Below are 25,413 nucleotides of genomic sequence, written 5' to 3'. Positions count from 1 at the left end.
GTCACAGATAAGAACAGCTAATGGATCCTAACTGAATGGGTGGCAGAGGCCAAGTGCTAATGCTTTGAACTGATTGAAATATAAACACAAAGCTATGAATAGAAAAGAAAAGGTAAATTGGGTGCTATCAGTACAGAAATCAAGAGGGCAATCACTGAAAGTCCATAACAACTTGAAAACTGAGAAAAGGAAGTTTAAAATTCAAAAAAAGATTAGATATTTATCTGTATGATGAAAACATCCATAATTACATGACCTAGGCTTTTTTTAAAGAAAGGCTATAAACCCTGATGTACCAGGGCATTAGCCAACCAGCTAAGAACCAAATTGTAGCATGCTTGCATTGAAAAGTACCTTATTCCACATGTAGTCCCCATTGAAGTCAATGAGACTCCTATAAGGTACTAATCAGTGTTAGTAAGAGCGGTAGAAACTGGAAGTTGGTAATGAGGGCTAGGAAGAAACTTCCCCTATGGGCAGATTTTTTTATAACTGTGTATTTCAAGCTTTCTTGCACTATCCTCTGAAGCACCAGCCACCACGAGGGACAGGGTACTGGAATAGAGACAGACCACAGCTCTGATTCAGCATGAAGATTCCTTTGTTCTTATTAAGAAAAGGAGTACTTGTGGCACCTTAGAGACTAACAAATTTATTAGAGCATAAGCTTTCGTGAGCTACAGCTCACTTCATCGGATGCTGCTACTCTGAAACCTTTGTTCTTATTGTTACAACAGCAGTTAGAAATGTTTTCAGACACAATTATAAGTCCTTGGGTGTAGTCAGGGAAAGGAAAAGATATTTAGGGAATAAATTGCAAAGTTAATTTCACTGACACCTTAAGGTGCCACAAGTACTCCTTTTCTTTTTGCGAATACAGACTAACACGGCTGCTACTCTGAAAACTAGATTTGCCTCCTACTTATTAGGAATGATGTGGAGTTGAGATCACTCTGATATTCATAGAGAGAGTTGGACTAAATGGAACAGTTACAAGTTCCTTTCATCTCAGAATGATTCTATGACAATCAGCCCCATTCAGCAACGACGGCAATGTTTTGCTACTCTAAGATATTTCCTTTATTCCTATTTTGGTTTCAATCTGAGTGTCACACTTCATTTGAACTCTCCTAAGTATGTCTGTATATTACTCTGGTCCCCAGTCCTGCTCATTGTGACTTCTCATGTTCCTAAAGCTAAGCTCCTAGGTAAGTGTGATGGGGCTTACAGTCCCCAGACAGAAAAGAGTACTTGTGGCACTTTAGAGACTAAGAAATTTATTAAAGCATAAGCTTTCGTGAGCTACAGCTCACTTCATCGGATGCATTTGGTGGAAAAAAACAGAGGCATCCGATGAAGTGAGCTGTAGCTCACGAAAGCTTATGCTCTAATAAATTTGTTAGTCTCTAAGGTGCCACAAGTACTCCTTTTCTTTTTGCGAATACAGACTAACACGGCTGCTACTCTGAAACAGAGTCCCCAGACAGACACTAAAGGAGCAAAGGAGCAGTAGTAGGCCAAGAGGGCTCTGCCTCTCAGCAGCTACAGTGCATGCTCCAAACAGAGCATCTGTTCAAAAGGGGACTGTGATAGCCAACCTGAAGAAAGAATAGAGGAGAATCATTCTGAAGGGAGGAAGTCAGTTTGAAGATTCTGGAGACAGAGCAATCTACAGGAGAAGGGTCTAGACTGTGGGTAAAATGCCATCTGGCAGGCTAGGGGACTGAACCTTTTCCCTTCCCCACTCCCTGTTGAGGGAGAATAACTGAACACTGGGAAGAGAGCTGGGGAATACTTATTTGACCAACTGAGCTGCTACGAGTGACTGGAAACTCCCTGCTAGGGGTGGATGGGGACTGTGACCATGCCCCAAACTGAAGAGAGTGGGGAGGTAGGAAGCGGCCCAGAGGAGGCTGATCAGGTGCACCAGGAAGAGGTGACTGAGACACTCCATATCTCTCCCCCTGGGGACCCAGTGGAGAGAAAGGGCACAGTTCCCCCAACTTTCTTCTCCCCTCTCCCCCCAGCTCTGGTGCAGCTGAGAAAACTCTGGAGAAGCAGGGAATGACAGACCGCTAGGCCTGCTGACTGCCAGGCAAGCCCATCCCAGGACTTTTGGAGGTGGATGATCTGTCGAGCTGCGCCTAACCACTAGGCCTGCTGCCTTCCAACTGAAACCTGCTACAGTACAGTAAGTGTTTTTCAGGACTGGGGCTTTAAAGAGATACTCATGCTACCTGCAAATACCCTCTGACTATCACAGCTTGTGTTCAAAGCAATTCCAGGCCATCCTTTGACTCTCTCCCCCAACACTGATCCTGCTCCAATGCCAACATATTTAAAATGAATGTAGAATAAATGTTACAAAGAAGGCTAGCACTGTGGATGCTGTACAAAAACCAATAACCACATGACCTTCTACTGTGCAAATCTTATTCTCATTTTATCATCTCCTCCTGTCTTCTTGTCAGATTTTATCCAGTCGAAGCTAAGAACATTGGGATGAAATCCTGGCTCCATTGAAGTCAATAGCAAAACTCCCATTGACTTCAATGGAGCCAAGATTTCACCCTTGGTGTTTTATTCATCTGCAAAGCACCATAAACCTCAATGGCTATGTATAAGTGATAATCTAATAGCTATAAATCCTCTGTGACCAATTTTGAATTCATACATCTATTCTCAATTAATAGCTATGCAATATTTGTCTTATATAATGTATTTAATTAAAGTCATTACATAAACCATTTATCATTTGTAACCTGGACAAGGTAACTCAAAGAAACTGCAGTATGTAACATTATGTAATAGACATTCAGAATAAAGAATCAAATACGCAAGATCACACAAACTCTGCTATGAGCAGAAAAGTCAAGCCACTAGACAGAATCTTGAGTAACAGCTGCAAGGAGCAACAAGAAGCAGTGGTGCTGGAACTAGGGGTGCTGCCGTACCCTGTGGCTTGAAGTAGTAACAACACACACCAAATATATGGTTTCTATCATCAGCACCTCTGGCAAGAAGTGATTTTCAAATACCAAGAAATAGAAAAGGTGTTTGTGCTAAATGCCTTTTATGATATGCTCCAGATTTCAGCCAGTGGTACCATAAACGATCACGCCAGTGCAGATTGATCCTTCCAAAATTAATAAATATTTCTTATCAGAGACAATGCCTCAATGAGAACATGCATAAACTGGCAGGAGAAACTTATCTCCTTACAATTCTTAATTTGCAAATCCTCCTCCTCCATTAAGTTTACAATGACACATAATTTCTCTATCAGTCCCTTTCATATTCTATTTTCAGTTTGATCAAAAATATTAAACAGTCTCCCAGACAGAAGCTTTTTATTTTAAACTTTATGACCTGAAGAGCATGTTGATATTAAACTTTTTACTAAAACATACATGCACAGTACAACAGCATATCTGTACTGACTAATTCCAACCTTTTGATCTAAACCATAATCACCATTAACAAACAGATAAATATCCATGATACACAAGTATATTTAACACCTAATCCTGCTATACTTACATTCTTAAGTTATGCAATTATGTAAGTGTTTACAGGACCAGGGTCTTGGATTCAACTTTCTCGAAACTAATATGAATTTATAAACTACTACTCTGAAGGGAAAGCTCAGGAAAATTCACTTACCTTATATCCCTTTACTGAGTATTACTAAAGAAATGATAAAAAATGTCATTAATTATAACTTAACTCATTCATTACATCCAACACAAATATTAACGTAGATCTGTGTGCCTAAATTTAGGCACCTATATCCATGTGGATAGACCTTAAAAAGTGGCCTAATTTTCAGAGATGTTGAAAACTCAGATTTCCCATTAACTTCAAAGTAGTGAAATTTTGGCCTCTTTTCTAGAGAAACAATACTCATTTTACATGAAATGGGGTAACATAAGATACCTCTTAAAAAAGTCTGTATCATTTATAAACACTGCACAGTGACATAGTTTTTATGGGTCAGATTCTGATCTCATTTATACTAGTATAAATTGGAATGGCTCCACTGATTTCAGTGGAATCATTTCAAATTTATAGGTGTGTGAGATCAAAACCTTGCCCTCCAGCCTTTAAAAGAAAAAGCACTCAAGTCTAACATCACATATTGCACCATACAGGATAAGACAAGTATTTCTTTTGGATGGTTGCTCAGATTACTACAGTTAGATCATATACCACATTTAGAAGAGAGACAATTATTTCAACATCACAGTTAATACACCAGGTTGGTGAGCATTTAATTATATTTATGCTTTTTCAAGTCACGCAACATATTTTAAAATAAATCAAATTATTTTTTCTTCTTTGGGAAAGAGCTTTTCTTTTACTCAGACATATTAGATGCAATTCCATTGCAAGAGAGACAGCCAGAATAGCTGCCAAAGTTCTAGTATTAGATGAAAGAAAGCAGGCAGAGAAGCTTGGAATGCAACAAAATTCTGTACAAAGACAAATGTGGCTATTTCAAATCATTGCACTCCTTTTCAAGGCAACAGCAGTACTGGGAAAGGAAAGCCTCTGATTTTTTCACAGCCTGATCAGAGTCTGACTATCCAACTTTGCTTCTAATCCTCTTGTCTATGTTTAGGAAATCTTTATGACTCTCTCCCCCAAGCTTCAGTCACTTGAGTCACTGATTTAGTAGACCCATCAAAAAAGATCCTAAGCAAAACAAAGATAAGTTTTAAGAATTACCTGAAAACTTGACCCCTCCCAAATCACTAATTTTCCCCTTCTCAAGAGACAGAAAAAGCATTCCTGCTCTGTCCTCCTTCCCTCCCAAACAACAAGCTGATCATGAAATGTCCCAATTGCTCTATTCTCCGAAGGTGAAAAAAATATCAAGCAAGAGTGAATATTGCTGTCATTTAAAAGTATTCCACTTCTGTTCCTTATGCCCGGTTCTCAGACCTATTATAACTAGTGCATTGAGGAGTCAATGTCACTGGCTTGTTTGCACATAGCCAATCCAAAAGAGCAAATAGCTTTATACACATATTCGTACTAATGCTTTAAAAGAAACTGATAAAAAAGCAAGTCTCTTTTCATCAAAATGGTAATCACCATAGATTACAAGACACCCTAAGTGTCATACCCTATTGGGCAACCCTACATTTTTTTACATAATGAGGAAAGCTCACCTTGCAAAGATCAGTGTTGGGTTATATAATTTAATTGTACCGTGGGTGATAGTGGGTTTTTTTGTTTTTGTCCTTGAGGGAGAATATTCTTTGTGGTGATGGATGTTTCAGATCCCAAAAACAATAGACACAGCACAAATCTACTCTTCGAAAAATAGGATCTTTATATGATCATGCAGTTTTTCAGGTTATATATGCCTTATTCATAAGTGATGAGAATATGACATTAACTAAAGTAGTCAAAATATTCTGTACTACATCATATGTGTTTTAAACTCCTAGATTAACTCTGGCTGTTTTTTTTTAAGGATGTGCACAGGCATCTTTAATTTAAAAGCATTATTCTATTCATTACTTAACATTTTTTAAAGTTTTATTTGCCATCTAGGCCTCAATTCAGGAAAGCACTTAAACTAGAGGCAGCTTTTGTATCTGGGTTCACAGCTTCCACAGAAATCAGGAAACAAAGGGTGCAAAACCAGGCAAACATACACTTCTCCCAGCCCGGTAGGGAGGTAGACCCTGGAGGGCAGAGAGTAGAGAACAAGCCCAGCTCTCATTCACCCTGCAGTGGCAGATCGTGTCTTGCATCCAGGACAAACATAGAATCGCAGAATCATAGGACTGGAAGGAACCTCGAGAGGTCATCATGGCACTTATGGCAGGATTAAGTGTTATCTAGACCATCCCTGACAGGGCGTTTGTCTAACCTGCTCTTAAAAATATCTGATGATAGAGATTCCACAGCCTCCCTAGGCAATTTATTCCACTGCTTAACCACCCTGACAGGAAGTTTTTCCTAATGTCCAACCTAAACCGCTCTTGCTGCAATTTAAGCCCATTGCTTCTTGACCTATCCTCAGAGATTAAGAAAAACAATTTTTCTTCCTCCTCCTTGTAACAACCCTTTACATACTTGAAAACTGTTATCATGTCCCCTCTCAGTGTTCTCTTTTCCAGACTAAACAAACCCAGTTTCTTCAATCTTCCCTCATAGGTCATGTTTTCTAGACTTTTAATAATTTTTGTTGCTCTTGTCTGGACTCTCTCCAATTTGTCTACATCTTTCCTGAAATGTGGGGTCCAGAACTGGACACAATACTCCAGTTGGGGCCTAATCAGTGCAGAGTAGAGCAGAAGAATTACTTCTCTTGTCTTGCTTACAACATTCCTGCTAATACATCCCAGAAGGATGTTTGCTTTTTTTGCACCAGCATTACACTGTTGATTCATATTTAGCTTGTGATCCATGATGACCCCCAGATCGCTTTCCACAGTTCTCCTTCCTAGGCAGTCATTTCCCATTTTGTATGTGTGAAACTGATTGTTCCTTCCTAAATGGATTACTTTGCATTTGTCCTTATTGAATTTCATCCTAATTACTTCAGACCATTTCAAATTTTAATCATATCCTCCAAAGCACTTGCAACCCCTCCTAGCTTGGTATCATCCGCAAACTTTACAAGTGTACTCTCTCTGCCATTATCTAAACCATAGATGAAGATATTGAACAGAACCAGACCCAGAATTAATCCCTGCGGGACCCCACTCATTATGCCCTTCCAGCATGACTGTGAACCACTGATAACTGCTCTCTGGGAACGGTTTTCCAACCAGTTTTTCATCTACTTATAGTAGCTCCATCTAGGTTGCATTTCCCTAGTTTGTTTATGAGAAGGTCATGTAGGACAGTATCAAAAGCTTGACTAAAGTCAAGACATACCACATCTATCACTTCCCCCCTATCCACAAGGCTTGTTACCCTGTCAAAGAAAGCTATCAGGTTGGTTTGAATGGCACTGAGACCCTGTGTGCCAGGCTGCAATGCCTGGAGCATGGATCCAGGCCTGGCCCCAGGAGTAAGGAACAACCATTGTGGGGTGAGTACTGGGCCGACTTACTCTTCAGCAACACCCTTTTCCACACCAGGCTGGAATTAAGGTTTTAGTGTAGCAATGGAGGGCACTGCTGCCAATGATCAGTGCCCCTGCAGCAGTTTAGTGTAGTGCACCCATTGAATTGGGCATCTACATCCACCCAGACTTCAACATACCTGTAGACCCATTGATATCAATGGGATATAGCACTTAAACACATGCTTTTACTGGATCAGGGGTGGGGGGGCTTTCCTAAATGGGAGGTTTTGCCACAGGTTAGGCCTGGTCCAACACAGAGCGACCTAGACAAATTGGGCCAAAAGAAATTGGCGGTCCAACAAGGACAAGTGCATGTAGAACGGAAGAATCCCATGCACTGCTACAGGCTGGGGACTGGCTAAACTTCAGTTCTGCAGAAAAGGACCTGGGGATTACAATGGATGAGAAGCTGGTTATGAGTGAACAGTGTGCCCTTGTTGCCAAGAAGGCTAACGGCATATTGGGCTGCATTAGTAGGAGCATTGCCAGCAGATCAAGGAAAGTGATTATTCCCCGCTATTCACCACTGAAGCCACATCTGGAGTATTACATCCAGTTCTGTCCCTCCCCCCCCATTACAGAAAGCATGTGGACCAATTAGAGAGAGTCCAGCAGAGTGCAACAAAAATGATTAAGGGGCTGGGGAACATGACTTATGTGGGAACTTATTTAGTCTGCAGAAGAGAAGAGTGAGAGGGGATTTGATAGCAGCCTTCAACTACCAAAAGGTGGGTTCCAAAGAGGATGGAGCTCGGCTGTTCTCAGTGGTGGCAGATGTGAGAACAAAGTCTCAGGTTCCAGTGTGGGAGGTCTAGGTTGGATATTAGGAAAATCTATTTCACTAGGAGGGTGGTGAAGCACTGGAATGGGTTGCCTAAGGAGGTGGTGGAATCTAAGAATCTCCATTCTTAGAGGTTTTTAAGGCCCGGCTTGACAAAGCCCTGGCTGGGATGATTTAGTTGGTGTTGGTCCTGCTTTGAGCAGAGGATTGGACTAGATGACCTTCTGAGGTCTCTTCCAACCCTCATCTTCCATGATTCTATGAATTTTTATACTAGTAAACCTGTGTCATTGGGGGGGGGGGTGACTTTTTTCCCCCTGATCTAGTTATACTGGTACAACAGTATTGATGCAATTATACTGGTATAAAGATGCCTTATATCTGTGTACTTTATCTTCCTTCCCTACACTAGGGGGATTGTTCCACTTTAACTATACCAACATAGTTAAAGCAGTACAGTTTGTGCGTGTAGGCCTCGTCTCAGGGAATGTCTATACTAATAAATTAGGTCAATTTTATAGAAGTTGATTTTTAGAAATAGATTTTACATATTTGATTGCTTACGTCCACAGTAAGCGCATTAAGTTGGTGGAGTGCATCCTCAATACCGTGGCTAGCATCGACTTACGGAGCGGTGCACTATGGGTAGCTATCCCACAGTTCCAGTAGTCTCCGCCGCCCATTGGAATTCTGGGTTAAGCTCCCAATGCCTGATGGGGCAAAAACATTGTTGCAGGTGGTTTTGGGTACATGCATCAGTCCCCTCTCCCTCTGTGAAAGCAACGGCAGACAATCATTTCGTGCCTTTTTTCCATGCAGATGCCATACCATGGCAAGCATGGAGCCCACTCAGCTCAGCTCACTGTCAGTGCTGCTGTTGTGTCCTGGGTGCTGCTGTCAGCAGACGGTGCAGTACAACTGCTAACTGTTATCATCCACCGCTTCTGCTGCAACTCTGCTCTCCTGGTGCCATGAATCCACATCGCAGGTCCTCTCGTTGTTCTGTATAAATATCTATTCTTGTGGCATCCACCACTTCTGCTGCAACTCTGCTCTCCTGCAGATACCATACCACAGCAAGTACGGAGCCCGCTCAGCTCACTGCTGCTGTTGTGAGCATTGTAAACATCTCACGCATTATCCTGCAGTATATGCAGAACCGGGCTAAGAAACACCAGCACGAGGACGATTTTGATGATGACATGGACACAGATGTTCCTGAAAGCATGGGCTGTGGCAATTGGGACATCAGGGCGGCAGTGGGGCTGGTTGATACAATGGAACACCGATTCTGGGCCCGGCAAACAAACACAGACTGGTGGGACTGCATAGTGCTGCAGATATGGGATGATTCACAATGGCTGCGAAGCTTTTGCATGCATAAGGCCACTTTCCAGGAACTCTGAGCTGCTTTCCCCCACCCCGAAGCACAGGAATACCAAGATGAGAGCTGCCCTGACAGTTGAGAAGTGAGTGGCGATAGCCCTGTGGAAGCTTGCTATGCCTGACTGCTACTGGTCAGTCGGGAATCAATTTGGAGTGGACAAATCTACTGTGGGGGCTGCTGTGATCCAGGTAGCCAATGCAATCATTGACGTTCTGTTATCAAGGGTAGTGACTCTGGGAAATGTGCAGGTCATAGTGGATGGCTTTGCTGCAATGGGTTTTCCTAACTGTGGTGGGGCAACAGACAGAATGCATATCCCCATCTTGGCACTAGACCACCTTGCCAACCAGTACATAAACCAAAAGGGGTACTTCTCAATGGTGCTGCAAGCACTGGTGGATCACAAGGAACGTTTCACCGACATCATTGTGGGATGGCTGGGAAAGGTGCATGATGTTCACATCTTTAAGAACTCTGGGCTGTTCGAGCAGCTGCAAGAAGGGACTTACTTTCCAGACCAGAAAATTACTGTTGGGGATGTTGAAATGCCAATAGTTATCCTTGGGGACCCAGCCTGCTCCCATGGCTCATGAAGCCGTACACAGGCAGCCTGGACAGTAGTAAGGAGCAGTTCAACTATAGGCTGAGCAAGTGCAGAATGGTGGTAGAATGTGCCTTTGGATGTTTAAAAGCTCGCTGGTGCTGTTTGCTGACTCAGTCAGACCTCAGCTCAACCAACATTCCCATTGTTATTGCTGCTTGCTGTGTGCTCCATAATATCTGTGAGAGTAAGGGGGAGACGTTTATGGTGGGGTGGGAGGTTGAGGCAAATTGCCTAGCATCTGATTTTGAGCAGCCAGACACCTGGGCAATTAGAAGAGCACAGCAAGGCGCACCGCACATCAGAGAAGCTTTGAAAACCAGTTTCATGACTGGCCAGGCTTTGTGTGTTTCTCCTTGATGCAAACCCACCCCCTTTGTTGATTTTAATTTCTTGTAAGCCAACCACCCTCCCCCCTTTGAAATAAAGTAACTATTGTTTTGAAATCATGCATTCTTTCTTTATTAATTAAAAAAAGGGGAGATAATTGACAAGGTAGCCCAGGTGGGGTGGGGGGAGGAGGGAAGGACAAGACCACATTGCTTATTGTAGCCAGACTACAAATCAAACTGTTTGAATGACAGCCTTCTGTTGCTTGGACCATCATCTGGAGTGGAGTGGCTGGGTGCCCAGAGCCTCCCTCCCCCCACGTTCTTGGGCGTCTGGGTGAGGAGGATATGGAACTTGGGGAGGAGGGTAGCCAATTGTACAATGGATGCAGTGGGGGGTCTGTGCTCTTGTTGGCTTTCCTGCAACTCCAAGAGACACTTCATCATGTCCGTTTGCTCCCCCATTAGCCTTAGCATCACCTTCTGCCTCTGTTCTTCGTGCTCACTTAATGATTTCCTAGCCTCTAACACTGAATGCCTCCATGCATTCAGCTGTGCCCTATTAGTGTGGGAGGACTGTATGAGCTCAGAAAACGTCATCATGAGTGCATTTTTTTCACCTCCTAATCTGCGATAACCTCATGGACGGAGATGATAGGAGGAACCTAGAATCATTTGCACTTGGTGGGGGGGGGAGATAAAAAGGGAGAGTAAAATTTAAGATGGTACATTTCTGAGAACAAAAGGGAGACTCTTTCACAGTGAATCAAGCAATTCACAGCAGACAGCACATGTGCTCTAGGTACAAGGTTGCATTTTGCCTTTTATATTGAGCGCCTGCTAGCATGGTGACACATCACACATGGCTGGGCAACAAAATTAGGTTTCCAGGCAGCCATGGTAAGGCAAAGGGTATGCGGGGTTGGCTTCTTACACATAACGTGGGAATGGTTTCAAACTGCTGTTTGCCTCCTTTGTCTTTTGGTAGGCTTGCCTCAGCTCCTTAACTTTCACGCGGCACTGCTGTGTGTCCCTGTTGTAGCCTCTCTCCAACATGCCATGTGAGATTTTGGCAAACATATTTGCATTTCTTCTTTTTGATTGGAGTTCTGCCTGCACAGATGCTTCTCCGCATACAGAATCAGATCCAATGTCTCCCTTTTGGTCCCTGCTGGAGCTCGTTTGTGATTCTGGGGGGACTGCATGGTAACCTGTGCTGCTGAGTTTGCCATGCTGACCAAACAGGAAATGAAATTCAAAAGTTCCCGGGGCTTTTCCTGTGTACCTGGCTAGTGCATCTGAGTTCAAAGTGCTGTCCAGAGCGGTCACAATGGAGCACTCTGGGATAGCTCCCAGAGGCCAAGACCGTCAATCTGCATCCGCACTATTCCAAATTCAACCCAGCAAGGTCGATTTTAGCTCTACTCCCCTCACCAGGGAGGAGTACAGAAGTTGATTTTAAGAGCCCTTTAAGTTGACGGAACAGGTTGGTTGTGCGGACGCAGTCATTTTAAAATTGACCTAACGTGGCTAAATTCAATCTAACCCCAGTATAGACCAGGCCTCAGTCTACACTATGGACTTCTGCCAGCATAGCTATGGTGGTTAGGCAGTGAAGAGGTGTAAGCCTTGACCAACATGTCTGTGCCAGCAGAAGCCCATACTGAAGAGGCAGTTACATTGGCAAAACTGAGCTTTTAGGGGTATAGCTTGTTTTGTTCATGGGGCAAGGGGTGGCTTTACTATACTGGTAGAAATCACAGCTTTGCTGCTATAGGTGTGTACACATTAGGAGTGCTTTGCTGGTATAGTATACTGGTATAGCATTCCTAGTGTAGACATAGCCAAAGGATCAGTGATATTAGGCAAGTTTGTGTTGGAATCTTTATTTAATATTTCCTGACATTCTGATGGTTGGGTTTTGAGTTACATCTGTTAACTGAACTGTTTGTTGCACTAAGGTTTTACCTGAGTAGGTTGAAAACCTACCTGAAGAACCCTCCTCTTTTATCCAGGTTTGGGACCTGCACTGTTGCTAGCATTGGTAGAATATCCTTAGACATTATTAGTTTAAAGCAACATTATTAGCACATGGTAGCAATAGTTCAAAAAACTTAAGTCTGACATATCTCATTGAAAGCTGAAAGGAAGCTAAGATCTCAAGACATCAAATCCTAATGACCAAACCTGTAACAAGCATCAGCAGGAGGAATGTACATACGGGAAAGCTGGCACAAGTTACATGAGAAATTTTTTTAAAAATCCATCTGAACATACTTGGCATCAGTGAGATGAGATGAGAAGGGAGTGGCAAAATGTTGTCTGATGGTGCTACAATCTGATAAACAAGAGGAAGAATGCATGAAAGAGGTGTTAGAATTAGGTTGCATAACATTACAGCAAAGACCCTGCTGGCTCAGGAGCTGGTGAACAACAGCAGCCAGGCTGCAAACAAGACATGTCAAATGGACAATAATCCGCACCAACAAACACAGCAGGTGACAGTGAAAAGGATACATTCTATGAGCAGGTGCAACAAATATTAAGGGGCCTCAATTCCTGTGAAAATTAAGGGGAACTTTGAGTCTGGTCCTGGTCCACTCTACCTCCTAAAAGGTTACTTTTTTTTTCTCCTGGGTCTTGGACCTGCACCACTAATATCAACAGGAGTTTAAAAAACTGACTTCTGGGAGAGCAGGATCAAGTCTCTAGACCAGGGGCGGGCAAACTTTTTGGCCTGAGGGCCACATCGGGGAATACAAATTGTATGGCGGGCCATGAATGCTCACAAAAGTGGGGTTGGGATGTGGGAAGGAGTGAGGGCTCTGGCTGGGGGTATGGGCTCTGGGATGGGGCTGAGGATGAGGAGCTTAGGGTGTAGGAGGGTGCTCTGGGCAGGAACCAAGGGGTTTGGAGGGCGGAAGGGGATCATGGCTGGGGCCGGGGGTTGGGGCATGGGGAGAGGCTCAGGGATGCAGGCTCCAAGCGGCGCTTACCTCAAGCATCTCCCGGAAGCAGTAGCACGTCCCTTCTCTGGCTCCTACGCAGAGGCACGGCCAGGGGGCTCTGCACACTGCCCCTTCTGGAGGCACTGCCCCTGCAGCTCCCATTGGAGTGCCAGAGGGGGCCATTGGATCACAGAGGAGCTGGAGCAGGGCCATGCCACGGCTTCCATGTGGTGCAGCCCTCAACCCTGTGCCCCGGCTGGAGTGCTGGAGCAGCACCGAGCTGTGTGGTGTGGCCCCCCGCCCAGTGCCTCAGCTGGAGTGCCAAAACAGGGCAAGCTCCAGACCCCTCCCCCTAGTGGGAGCTTGGGGGCCAGCTTAAAATGGCTCGCAGGCCGGATCTGGCCTACGGGCCATAGTTTGCTCACCCCTGCTCTAGGCCCTTCATGTGTGTATGGGCCTTGGTACAGCAGAGATGCCACAGTGATGGTCGTGGTAGCTGCCATAGTAATGGGTGAAGATCAGGTGTCCACGATGATATTCAGATCAAAAGTACTATTGAATTGCCTGTAGACTGTAGCCAGAGTGAATGAGGCTGGTCGTGGTTGGTATTACTCTTAACTTGTGAGAATTATTGTGGGTAAATTGCACATGATCTCTAATGAGTTCCTCAGTGTTCCATCTCATGCTGAACATGTATATGATGCCACAGGAAGAATGAGTGAGAAGGCAGGGTTGCAGTGCCTTCAATACATCAGTTATAGGTAGCTGTGTACTAATAGACAGTCCTATGTGACTAGATTTTAATTCATGGGAAAGGTGTGGAAAGCACTAGATGGGCACCTATATCGCTGTATTTTAGCAACGTGAAGAAATAAATGTATGCATGTCTCATCAGATCCAGCTAATGCTATTGAATGCCTGATCCAGGCTCTGGGCAAGATTAGTGCATGGATAAGAGATAACTGGCTGAAGCTCAATCCATATAAAACAAAGGTGATGTTAGTGTTCGGGGAAAGAAACCTGAAGATGTGGCATGGATTTTCTCTGCCCGTCTTAGTCTATGTAAGGTATTTTTATGGCCTCCATTACCTCAGTATCTGAGGACCTCACAATCTTTAGTGTATTTTTGCTCACAACACTCAAGGAAGGTAGGGCAATGCTATTATCTCCATTTTACAGATGTGAATGGAGGCACCACAAGACTAATGGTATGTCTCCATTGTGGAACCTATGTCGGCATAGCTACGTTGGCATAACCCCTTCGTGTAGACGCAGCATACACTGACAAGGAGTTTTTTCCTGTCAAGACAGGAACACCACTGTCCCAAATAATATTAGCTACATCAACTGAAGCCCTCTTCCATCAACACAGTTGCGTCCACACTGGGGGTAGCGTTGGCATAGCTATGTCAGTCAGCGGAATGGTTTCTTAACATCCCTAGCTGACATAGCTATGTCACCATAACTTTTAAGTATAGACTTAAAGCTACCAAGGGAGATCATGGGGCCTCTATTTTGACCTGCTGGACGTCCTTGCCAGTGAAATGTAACTGTTTGAAGAAAACTACATTTGCAATGCTTTCAGCATTTGGATCCACATACCTGTGTGAACAGGTATTTTCACACATGAAATCTGTCTTCTGTCCCTCTCAGAGCCAGTTAACAACTGATCACTCAGGAGCCTCCGTGCAGCTTAAAGTATCCAAATACTTGCCAGACATTGGAAAACTCAACAAGGAAAAGGATCACACTAAACAGATAAGATCTGCATTTTAATTTAGTTTTAAGTGAAGCTTCTTAAACATTTTAAAAACCTTATTTGCTTTACATACAACAATAGTTTAGTTATATATTATAGACTTATAGAAAGAGACCTTCTAAAAATATTAAAATGTATTACTGGCATGCGAAACCTTAAATTAGAGTGAATAAATGAAGACTTGGCACACCACTTCTGAAAGGTTGCCAACCCCTGCTTTAGTGCATTCCAAACAGTTTACTGATGCCAACATGTGTTCATTACTTCATGGATACAGTAGGCTATAATTTGGTTTAGTTTTGGACAAAATTTTAAAAAACCACACACACACCCGCTCTCTTCTATAGCCTTTTAATGAGAAAGCCAGCACTAGTTTTGGGATTCATAACCTATAACAATGGCTATTGATACCCAGACATTTTCCTTTCACAGGACACATTACCAGTAAAGATACTGAAGGAAAAAGGAAATATGCTGTATGTAAACTCTAATGCTAAAGGCATTGTAAAAAGAATGAACATACCAGCTCCAAGTCCATTATTACCAAGGACTTTTCTGCCTTTATCTGTTTGATTTAATTAAGCATGGCAATATCACACTGCGTTTTGCTGTTCTATGCCAAATAGCCTGTCCTCTCTGCATATCCCCCTGACCTGGCGTTCTGTTGTTTTCTTTGTTGGGCCTGTCCTGTAGTAGGTGACTTCTGGGTACTCTTCTGGCTCTGTCAATCTGTTTCTTCACTTCAGCAGGTGGGTATTGTAGTTGTAGGAATGCATGATAGAGATCTTGTAGGTGTTTGTCTCTGTCTGAGGGGTTGGAGCAAATGCGGTTATATCGTAGCGCTTGGCTGTAGACAATGGATCGAGTGTTATGATCTGGATGAAAGCTAGAGGCATGTAGGTAGGAATAGCGGTCAGTAGGTTTCCGATATAGGGTGGTGTTTATGTGACCATCGCTTATTAGCACCGTAGTGTCCAGGAAGTGGATCTCTTGTGTGGACTGGTCCAGGCTGAGGTTGATGGTGGGATGGAAATTGTTGAAATCATGGTGGAACAGAACGCCACTAGCCATCACCTTCAGCCCCCAACTAAAATCTCTCCAACGCATCATCAAGGATCTACAACCTATCCTGAAGGACGACCCATCACTCTCACAGATCTTGGGAGACAGACCAGTCCTTGCTTACAGACAGCCCCCCAATCTGAAGCAAATACTCACCAGCAACCACACACCACACAACAGAACCACTAACCCAGGAACCTATCCTTGCAACAAAGCCCATTGCCAACTCTGCCCACATATCTATTCAGGGGACACCATCATAGGGCCTAATCACATCAGCCACACTATCAGAGGCTTGTTCACCTGCGCATCTACCAATGTGATATATGCCATCATGTGCCAGCAATGCCCCTCTGCCATGTACATTGGCCAAACTGGACAGTCTCTACGTAAAAGAATGAATGGACACAAATCAGACGTCAAGAATTATAACATTCAAAAACCAGTTGGAGAACACTTCAATCTCTCTGGTCACTCGATCACAGACCTAAGAGTGGCTATCCTTCAACAAAAAAGCTTCAAAAACAGACTCCAACGAGAGACTGCTGAATTGGAATTAATTTGCAAACTGGATACAATTAACTTAGGCTTGAATAGAGACTGGGAATGGATGAGTCATTACACAAAGTAAAACTATTTCCCCATGGTATTTCTCCACCCCACCCCACCCCGCATTGTTCCTCTTATATTCTTGTTAACTGCTGGAATTAGCCTACCTTGCTTGTCACCATGAAAGGTTTTCCTCCTTTCCCCCCCCTGCTGCTGGTGATGGCTTATCTTAAGTGATCACTCTCCTTACAGTGTGTATGATAAACCCATTGTTTCATGTTCTCTGTGTGTGTGTATATAAATCTCTCCTCTGTTTTTTCCACCAAATGCATCCGATGAAGTGAGCTGTAGCTCACGAAAGCTTATGCTCTAATAAATTTGTTAGTCTCTAAGGTGCCACAAGTACTCCTTTTCTTTTTGCGAATACAGACTAACACGGCTGCTACTCTGAAACATAACTAAGGTTGTCTCACTGTGTCGAAGATACTATTTGAAGTGATTTAGACTTTCCAGTGTACATAAGGTCACAAGATTTGGACTGGCGCTGACTGAAAACATTTTTAGAAAAGTTCACACAGAATTGTTGACCAATGGGGACCTCAGAGTCTAATGATTTTTTCCAGCATTCAAAATTTCACACTGAAATACCACAGCAGCCATTACCACACTGGTGAATTCTGAAACATCATCATATCACCATCACAGTCTAATCGGGACTGAGGCTATGTCTAAACCTGGAGCTGGAGGTGTAATGGCATATGCTAGCTCTCATCAATATAGTGTGATAAAATAGTGTAGCTGTGGTAGCAGTGAGCAGCAGCACAGAGCATCTGACCTGAGTATGTACTCATGGGGTCTGGATGAGTTTGTGCTCGAGGTAGCTAGCCTATACGGCTGCTCACCACTGCCCATGCTACCTCAGCGACACTACTATTTTTATCACACTAGCTCTCATCTAGCTAGTGTGAGGACCTCACTCAAGCTGGGAGTCAGACTCTGAGCACCAGGTGTAGACATAGCCTAAGTGTCAAGCAGTCCCAGGCTGTATGCCCATAACATTACTGCTTTGGTTCAGTTTTCTTAATACTTTTCCTGGCCCGTTTATAGGGAAGAACATTGTCTGCCAACTTATTTCTGTCACTTATGAGGAACACACTTCTTCATAGCTATGTATGATTTATGACTCATCAGGGTCACATATTACGTGAACAATAAATGATAGCGTCTTTCCTAAACGTGCTACACATATGAGGTTGTTTAAAGTGAAGGGGTTGTTTACTAAAATATCTGGGTGTAACCCAGAAGGAACTGCAATGCTCTTGCAAGCAAATGATATGAATCTGGTTCCTTTGGAAAACAGCAGACCAGCTGTATGAATTCCGTGCCTCTCCGGCCTGGTGATGGCCCATAGACCTGTAGGGATATCTCATGGACCACAAAGCATCTGCCGAAGATTGAGGCCGAAGACCAGGAAGGCCGAACCCTCTAACATACCGTGGGTAGAGCGTCCCACCTGAAAACATGGCTTCCTCAAGTCCACACTACCAGTGCATCCTTGTCTGCAGCTTACTCCAAACTCTCCTCCGAGGCAGTGTGAATGCATAGAAATGAATGCCAAAAACTACTGATTTGCCCACTTCTCTTCTACAGTTCTGCACCCTTTACACCAACTATATCTCCATGCCCTGAGGAGCTCCAGCCATGCATAGTTTATATGGGAGATTTTCCAAGGGGTTGGAGAAAAGATGGATATAACTCTGCTTAAGAAGGCCTCTTTTTCCATGGATAGATTTGTGAACTGTAGGTTTTCCTACTCATGCTATAAGCCTTTGGCAAAAAAAGTCAGCATTTCACATGTGCAGTACAATATTTCCACTAAATTCAGTTACTGTGCAGGACTGCTTACTGCAGAATAATATAATTTACTCAGAGTAGTGAGAGAAGTCTCACTGCCACTAAAAGGACTTGCTGCATGAGAAGAATTATTCATGTAAGCAATGGTGCAGGACTGGGAATTAGTTACATAAGTGTAGTTTCACAATGCTGGAGTTTTAATACTGGAGCTAAGTAACTATGTCTGTTTTGACTACACAGCTGTAGAAGTAGAGTGTTCAAGCATTTATAACTTTTTAATTTGTAAATGTTAATTTTCCAAACTTAGAGCACACAAAAAAACAAAGAAATAAAAACCCAGCGCTCATTAAGGCTTACTTACATACTGTAGTGAATAGGATACCCTTTTAAATAATTTGGGAGTCCACAGTTGGCCTCCTGGTTTTTTGTATGTTTACAAACAGATAATAAACATGGTTATTTGGAAGCCAGCTGTGTCCATGAGGTTTCCTCACTCAATGTTGTGTAGAGAGCAAAGACCAAACACAACCATTTTTAAAGTTATCAGAGTTAAAGTTAACCCAACAGAACCTAAATATTATTCATATGATGATGTAATTTCTACTAACCAATGGAAATCTAACTCTATAACCTCAAAAGCCAAGCTACAAACAATCTATGGCCTCAATTTAGGCAGGCAGAGCACTTAAGCATATTACCATGGGTAAGTGCTTAGCTGAATAAGGATGGATTTAAGCACATGCCTGAAAGTAAATGTATGCTTATATTCATTGCTGAATTGGGGCCTAGAAGGGGGATAGTATCTTGCTACACTGACACATTTTATAGGACATACAACCAGGACACACTGAGTAAGCAGAAAATGAAACAACAAATGGGCCCCAACAATACTCTCTGCAGTACTCATCTAAGCATAATTGTGCTTTCCCTTGTTTTACAATTTTTAGTCTGTTATAATATTATCACTGGGAGGTACTTGTTATTTGGGACAGTTACTGGCTGGTGCAGCAGGAGAGGAAAAAGTTAATGGATTTTCAAGGAGAACTAGTAGAGCAATTGATAACTGCCTGGATACCAGGCTATGGGCACAGACACGACGGTAGTTCTGTTCAGTTCAACAAATGATGGACTTACGATGAACTGTGAATTCATAATGATCGATGAGTTAGGAGGTGGTGTTAGAAATATACCTGTGGAATTCCATAGTGTGGAGTTCTATAAAAGGTTTTAAATAACATGAGACTGGGATGGACTCCTGGCTCCAAAACAAGTTTCGTTAAAACCTTTACACTGTATCACAGCATATTCCAACATGCCTCATATATAATAGAGATAGTCCAACAAGTACTGAGAGATCAAGTAAAAGCTGAACTGAACTGATTGGTAAATTGGATATTATTGGGTGAATTCAGGTATCATCATGGAATAGCTACCACAATAAAAGCAAATGAGTTAAGGGTTTGTATAGACCCAAGAGATTTGAATGAAGTCCTCAAATATTTGCCTACCCCATGAGAACAGCTGAGGAGATGATGTCTAAACCTCGAGATACCAAAGTATTTGCACCTCTGGATTCAAGCCAAGGATTGTGTCAGCTCTGACTCAATACAGAGAGTGTGAAGCTCTACAGGAGAAATCCTGGCCTTATTGAAATCAGTGGCAGAACTCCCATTGACTTCAAGCAGGCCAGGTCTCCACCCTACCCAACCCCCCTTTTGTCATTTTAGACTTAAGTATCTTCCTTTCAGGATGGCCTCAGCACTTGAAGTGGACCTAAGCATCAAATCCTGGATCTTTGGAGACTTGGCTGGGGTGGATATAATTATAGATGATCTGCTGATTTGTGATGAAAATGATCAACAAACAGCACAATTAGGAGTTGCATTGTGTTCTGTAAAAAGAAAAGGAGTACTTGTGGCACCTTAGAGACTAACAAATTTATTTGAGCATAAGCTTACAGCTCACGAAAGCTTATGCTCAAATAAATTTGTTAGTCTCTAAGGTGCCACAAGTACTCCTTTTCTTTTTGCGAATACAGACTAACACGGCTGCTACTCTGAAACCTGTCACTGTGTTCTGTGACACCAAATGAAAGGACCTGACACTGAATGGAATCAAAATACCAGATGGACCTGAATGAAATCATTTATGTGGGGACACACTTAGAGTATGTCTACACTTAGCGTGAGGATTGACGCTGCTGCGACTGATCCACCAGGGGTCAATTTAGCGGGTCTCGTGAAGACCCACTAAATCGACCGCAGATCGCTCTCCCGTCAATTCCAGTTCTCCACCAGAACGAGAAGCATAACACTGTTAGGATATAAATATTCAGGCCTGTCTGTAAAGGCCTATCATTTAGCTAGCTATAGAGGTGTAAAAGAAAGAATCAAAATCATCGTCTGCCTGTGTAAGGGCCTTCTCTCACTGTGACAGTCTGAGGACCTGTTCCTAAGCTAAGGCCTTTGGCTGAGCAGAGGGAGCAGCAATAAGCTGGGAAGCAACCGGTCACAACCTCACATTCCAAACTAGTCACATTGAAATAAGGGGCTGTTAGAAAGGTGATCCGATCTATCACCTCCAGAGAAAGGGAAGAGCCTAGAAGATGTAAAAGGAAACTTAGTTTGATGTTTGGTAAGATCTCACTTATCAATAGACACAGCTGGGAAACCCTTATGTCTTTACAGATGTGGTTGTGAAATCCTCACTTCTGTATTGTTTTGTCATTATAGTTCTCACTTTGCTATTGTTTATTTGCATGGTCTCTGTCTGGTTCTGTGGTTGTTTCTGTCTGCTGTACAATTAATTTTGCTGAGTGTAAACTAAGGTGGCGGGATATAATTGGTTAGCTAATCATGTTACATATGTTAGGATTGGTTAGGTAAATTTCAGTAGAATGATTGGTTAAGGTATAACTGAGAATATTACTATATAAATTAGGGGAAAACAAGAAGTAAGTTGGGATTCAAAAATAAGGAAAAGGGAACTGGGATTTAAGCTTGCTGGAAGTCCACCCAAATAAACATCAAATTGTTTGCACCTTTGGACTTTGGGTATTGTTGCTCTCCGTTCATGCGAGAAGGAATAGGGAAGTGAGAGGGTGAAGGAATAAGCCATCTAACAAAGATAAATTGACGGGAGATTTTCTCCCATTGACCCTGCGCAGCGTAGACACCGCAATAAGCAAATAACGTAAGCTATGTCAACTCCAGCTACGTGAATAATGTAGCTGGAAGTGCGTAACTTAGGTCGACTTAACTCCGTAGCGTAGACCTGTCCTCAGTGATAACAGAGTTCAAGTGAACACACCAAGAAACAAAAACAAAACAAGCTCATAAGCAAATGTACAAATGGAAAAGCCTTGAAATAAGGAAGCTTTACTAACACATCTCAGCCAATTCATTCCTAATTTATCCCAAGTGCACCACTTTGAGTATTATTTATTGTTTTATTACAGTAATGCCTAAGGACTCAACTGAGCTCAAGTCTCATAGTGTTAGGAGCTGCACAAATACGTAGTAAAGACCTCCCAATCTAAACAGGCAAGACAGACACAGGGTGAGAAAGAAAATTGAGGCTCAGAATGCTGAAGTGACTTTTCTGTGGTTGCACAGCTGGTGATCAGCACAGCTAGGAATAAAACCTGAATCTCATTACTCCCAGGCCAGGGCTATCACTCATTACCCTATGCTCCCTGTCCTAGAAGAGGGAAAAGAAAAGTCTTGGAGACTTAAAAAAAAGTTTTGTTACAGCACCACCTCTACTAAAACATTTTTAAGATCTCAGCTGATGCAAGATCACAGGAGTTGCTGGCTGCCCTTCTGCAAAATGATCTGATGGTGGCATAAGATTCTACTTCACTGACTGAATCACAGCAGAACAGGATGATAAAGAAAAGCTAGTAATGGGATCTGATTGAAAATGGTTTCATAAATGATTTTATGGGCAGAAAACACTAGAAGCAGAGTTCATAAAACTTTGGAAGCTACATTAATAGAAACCTTTATGCAAATCACTGGGTAAATTTCATAAAACAACATTGACATTGCAAAAGCACTTGTTAAACACAATCAACAGGCCTGGAAATAAGTTAATTATAGCAGGGATGCTTTCAAAGGTGCCTATAAATAGCGAATGCAAGATGCTGCAAGAACAGGAGGATGCTGTCAGTTGGTACACCTGGCCTACAGCGCCCCTTCTGCCTTAGTGTTGCTTTATAGCACTCTGCTTCGGTTCCCTTCTTTGTGCTCCTTTAATAAACTCCAGGCAGGCTTTATTTTTGTCCAATAATGCCCCTCCACTTTCTCCCAGAGTCTATTTTCCTGGAATAAAACACAAAAAAACCCTCAGTCTTCTCCCACCTCAAGTCTGCTCTCTGCAGCTCTTCTCGCCACCCTCAGGAAGTTTTTCCTACTTCCCTGGAGTCTACTCTTCCTGGCCCTCAGCCTTCTTCAGCCCTCTCTCTTTCACACCCAAACACCTTCCCTTACCTGGCTGAGCTGAGAGAGAAGTCCACAGGTAGCAACTTTTTGCTGCCTGCAGGGATCTTTCTCAGTGTCTGCACCTTTCTGCCATATTCCCTCTTTCATAAGGCCCAGGTGCCTCCCCTTAAGCCTCAATTGGACAGCATGTAATCAGTCTGGTATATTCTTCTTCTTAAAGGAGCTAGTCATCCTGTGATAGATGCATATACAACACAAAGATTACCCAATTCCCAAAACAATGTTGGCCCAAACTCAGAATGACAATCTTACAAGAGCTTGAGAGAGCAGCTCAAGATGAAATTAATGTAAAAGCACAAATACCTCCACAAATACCTCTAACCACCAAATCCTGTTAAGATTAGCAAGATGAAATTGCTGCATGTGATGGAATTATGTCATATTACCTACCACACAGCCTGAGCTCAGAAATGCAACGCATAATCCATTGTGGGTGTTGGGATGTGTAAAAACAGATCCCAAGATGTCCTGTTCTACCCAGTTTTCAATGTTGTCATCAAATATAATGCAGCCAAGGGTGATAATCTGCAATAAATACTGGAAACAGAATGTTCGAGAACCAGTGAAATCATGTGAGATTCCTGATCACCCTTGGAAGGAATGAGGGGCTCCAGGAGCAGGATGACTTTCTACCCTGTAACACATTGCCCTGCAGACCCACTATGTTCTCATCCTGCAGAGAGTTAATGCAATTTAGCATTACTAAACAGCTGTAGGGGAAACCCAACTATGGCAGCATGACTCTGGAAGCAATGGAATTATGGAGCAATGCTACTACGGTAAGGGGTCTAGGCAAGCAGCCTGTTTCAGCAAAGAGTGGAAAGCCTCCCTGCTTCCCCCCTACCGAATGCTACAGAGCAGATAAGCTGGTAAGCAGAACACTCAGAGAAGGGAATCAGCGTGGGTAAAACTGAGACTACACACTTGTCGGTAGATGCATTGTGCAGCTGTGTACAACTCTGAAATGACACCCAGTTAAATGGTGTGGATCAAATGGAGGTGTTGCCTTTCATGTTTTGTTTGGTTTTGAATTGCCTGTAACAATATTATAATTACACTGTTAGTTTTGTAAGTGATTATAAAATGAGTTTCATAGAAATGACTTACACTTCAAACTTGAAACAAGGGCACCGGTACCTCCTAATGAGGACACATCACTGGGTAAGTTTGTAAACAAGAAGAAAAAAAAAGAGGACGGGGGATAATAACCAATTAAATATTTCATTTATAGTATGCACAGTATTAAATGTCTATTACTTGTTGAGGTGCCTAGTCTCTGATGGGGACCTACGGTGATATATTTGTGATGGTTCTTGGGGTACCCAGCACTGTGAGTCACCTTCTAACCCCTGCCTTCACTGTGAGGGAGAATTGTTTGCTTAGTTGGGTTTGCTAGCCTGGTTAGCCACTCAAGCACTCCCCTCTGGGCAATGGGCTTACTTTGCTTTGCAGGTTAACCATAGGTGCACCCCAGTCGCTTTCCCTGTGATATCCACTCCTGACACTGACTACTCACAGAACTACTAGGTCTGCTGTTCTCAAAGGAACAGTATACACACCAGCTTGTACAATTCATCTCAGGACCAGCACTTTGCTTAGCAACAGCACAGCTATATTTATAGTGAAAGCAAGAACAAGTTTATTATCAAAGGCTAGAGATTCAGGAGACAGTGAGTAAGGATATTGAAAACAAATGGTTACCCACGAAACAAGTATAATACGCTTTCTAGAGACTAACTTTAACTATCAGGTTAGCCCCCTGTCTAAATAAGTTTATCTCACCCGAAATCCTCTGAAGCATTTTCAGCCAAGGTTGGCTGAGAACCTGTTTCAATACTCAGGTTTCAGAGTAACAGCCGTGTTACTCTGTATTCGCAAAAAGAAAAGGAGGACTTGTGGCACCTTAGAGACTAACAAATTTATTTGAGCATAAGCTTTTTTGAGCTACAGCTCACTTCATCGGATGCATTCAGTGGAAAATACAGTGGGGAGATTTATATACACAGAGAACACGAAACAATGGGTGTTATCATGCACACTGTAAGGAGAGTGATCACTTAAGATGAGCTATTACCAGCAGAAGGGGCGGGGGGGGAGGAAGAAAACCTTTAGTCGTGATAATCAAGGTGGGCTATTTCCAGCAGCTGACAAGAACGTCTGAGGAACATTGGGGGGTGGGGAGGGGGAAAATAACATGGGGAAATAGTTTTACTTTGTGTAATGACCCATCCACTCCCAGTCTCTATTCAAGCAGAAGTTAATTGTATCCAGTTTGTAAATTAATTCCAATTCAGCAGTCTCTCGCTGGAGTCTGTTTTTGAAGTTTTTTTGTTGAAGAACAGCCACTCTTAGGTTTGTAATCGAGTGACCAGAGAGATTGAAGTGTTCTCCGACTGGTTTTTGAATGTTATAATTCTTGACGTCTGATTTGTGTCCATTTATTCTTTTACTTAGGGACTGTCCAGTTTGACCAATGTACATGGCAGAGGGGCATTGCTGGCACATGGCGGCATATATCACATTGGTAGATGAGTAGGTGAACGAGCCTCTG

This window comes from Dermochelys coriacea, chromosome 7 (assembly GCF_009764565.3).
Source record: "Dermochelys coriacea isolate rDerCor1 chromosome 7, rDerCor1.pri.v4, whole genome shotgun sequence".
In the NCBI taxonomy this organism is placed as follows: Eukaryota; Metazoa; Chordata; order Testudines; family Dermochelyidae; genus Dermochelys; species Dermochelys coriacea.
The sequence above is the reverse complement of the archived record's forward strand: the minus strand, read 5'-3'. Positions refer to the sequence as shown.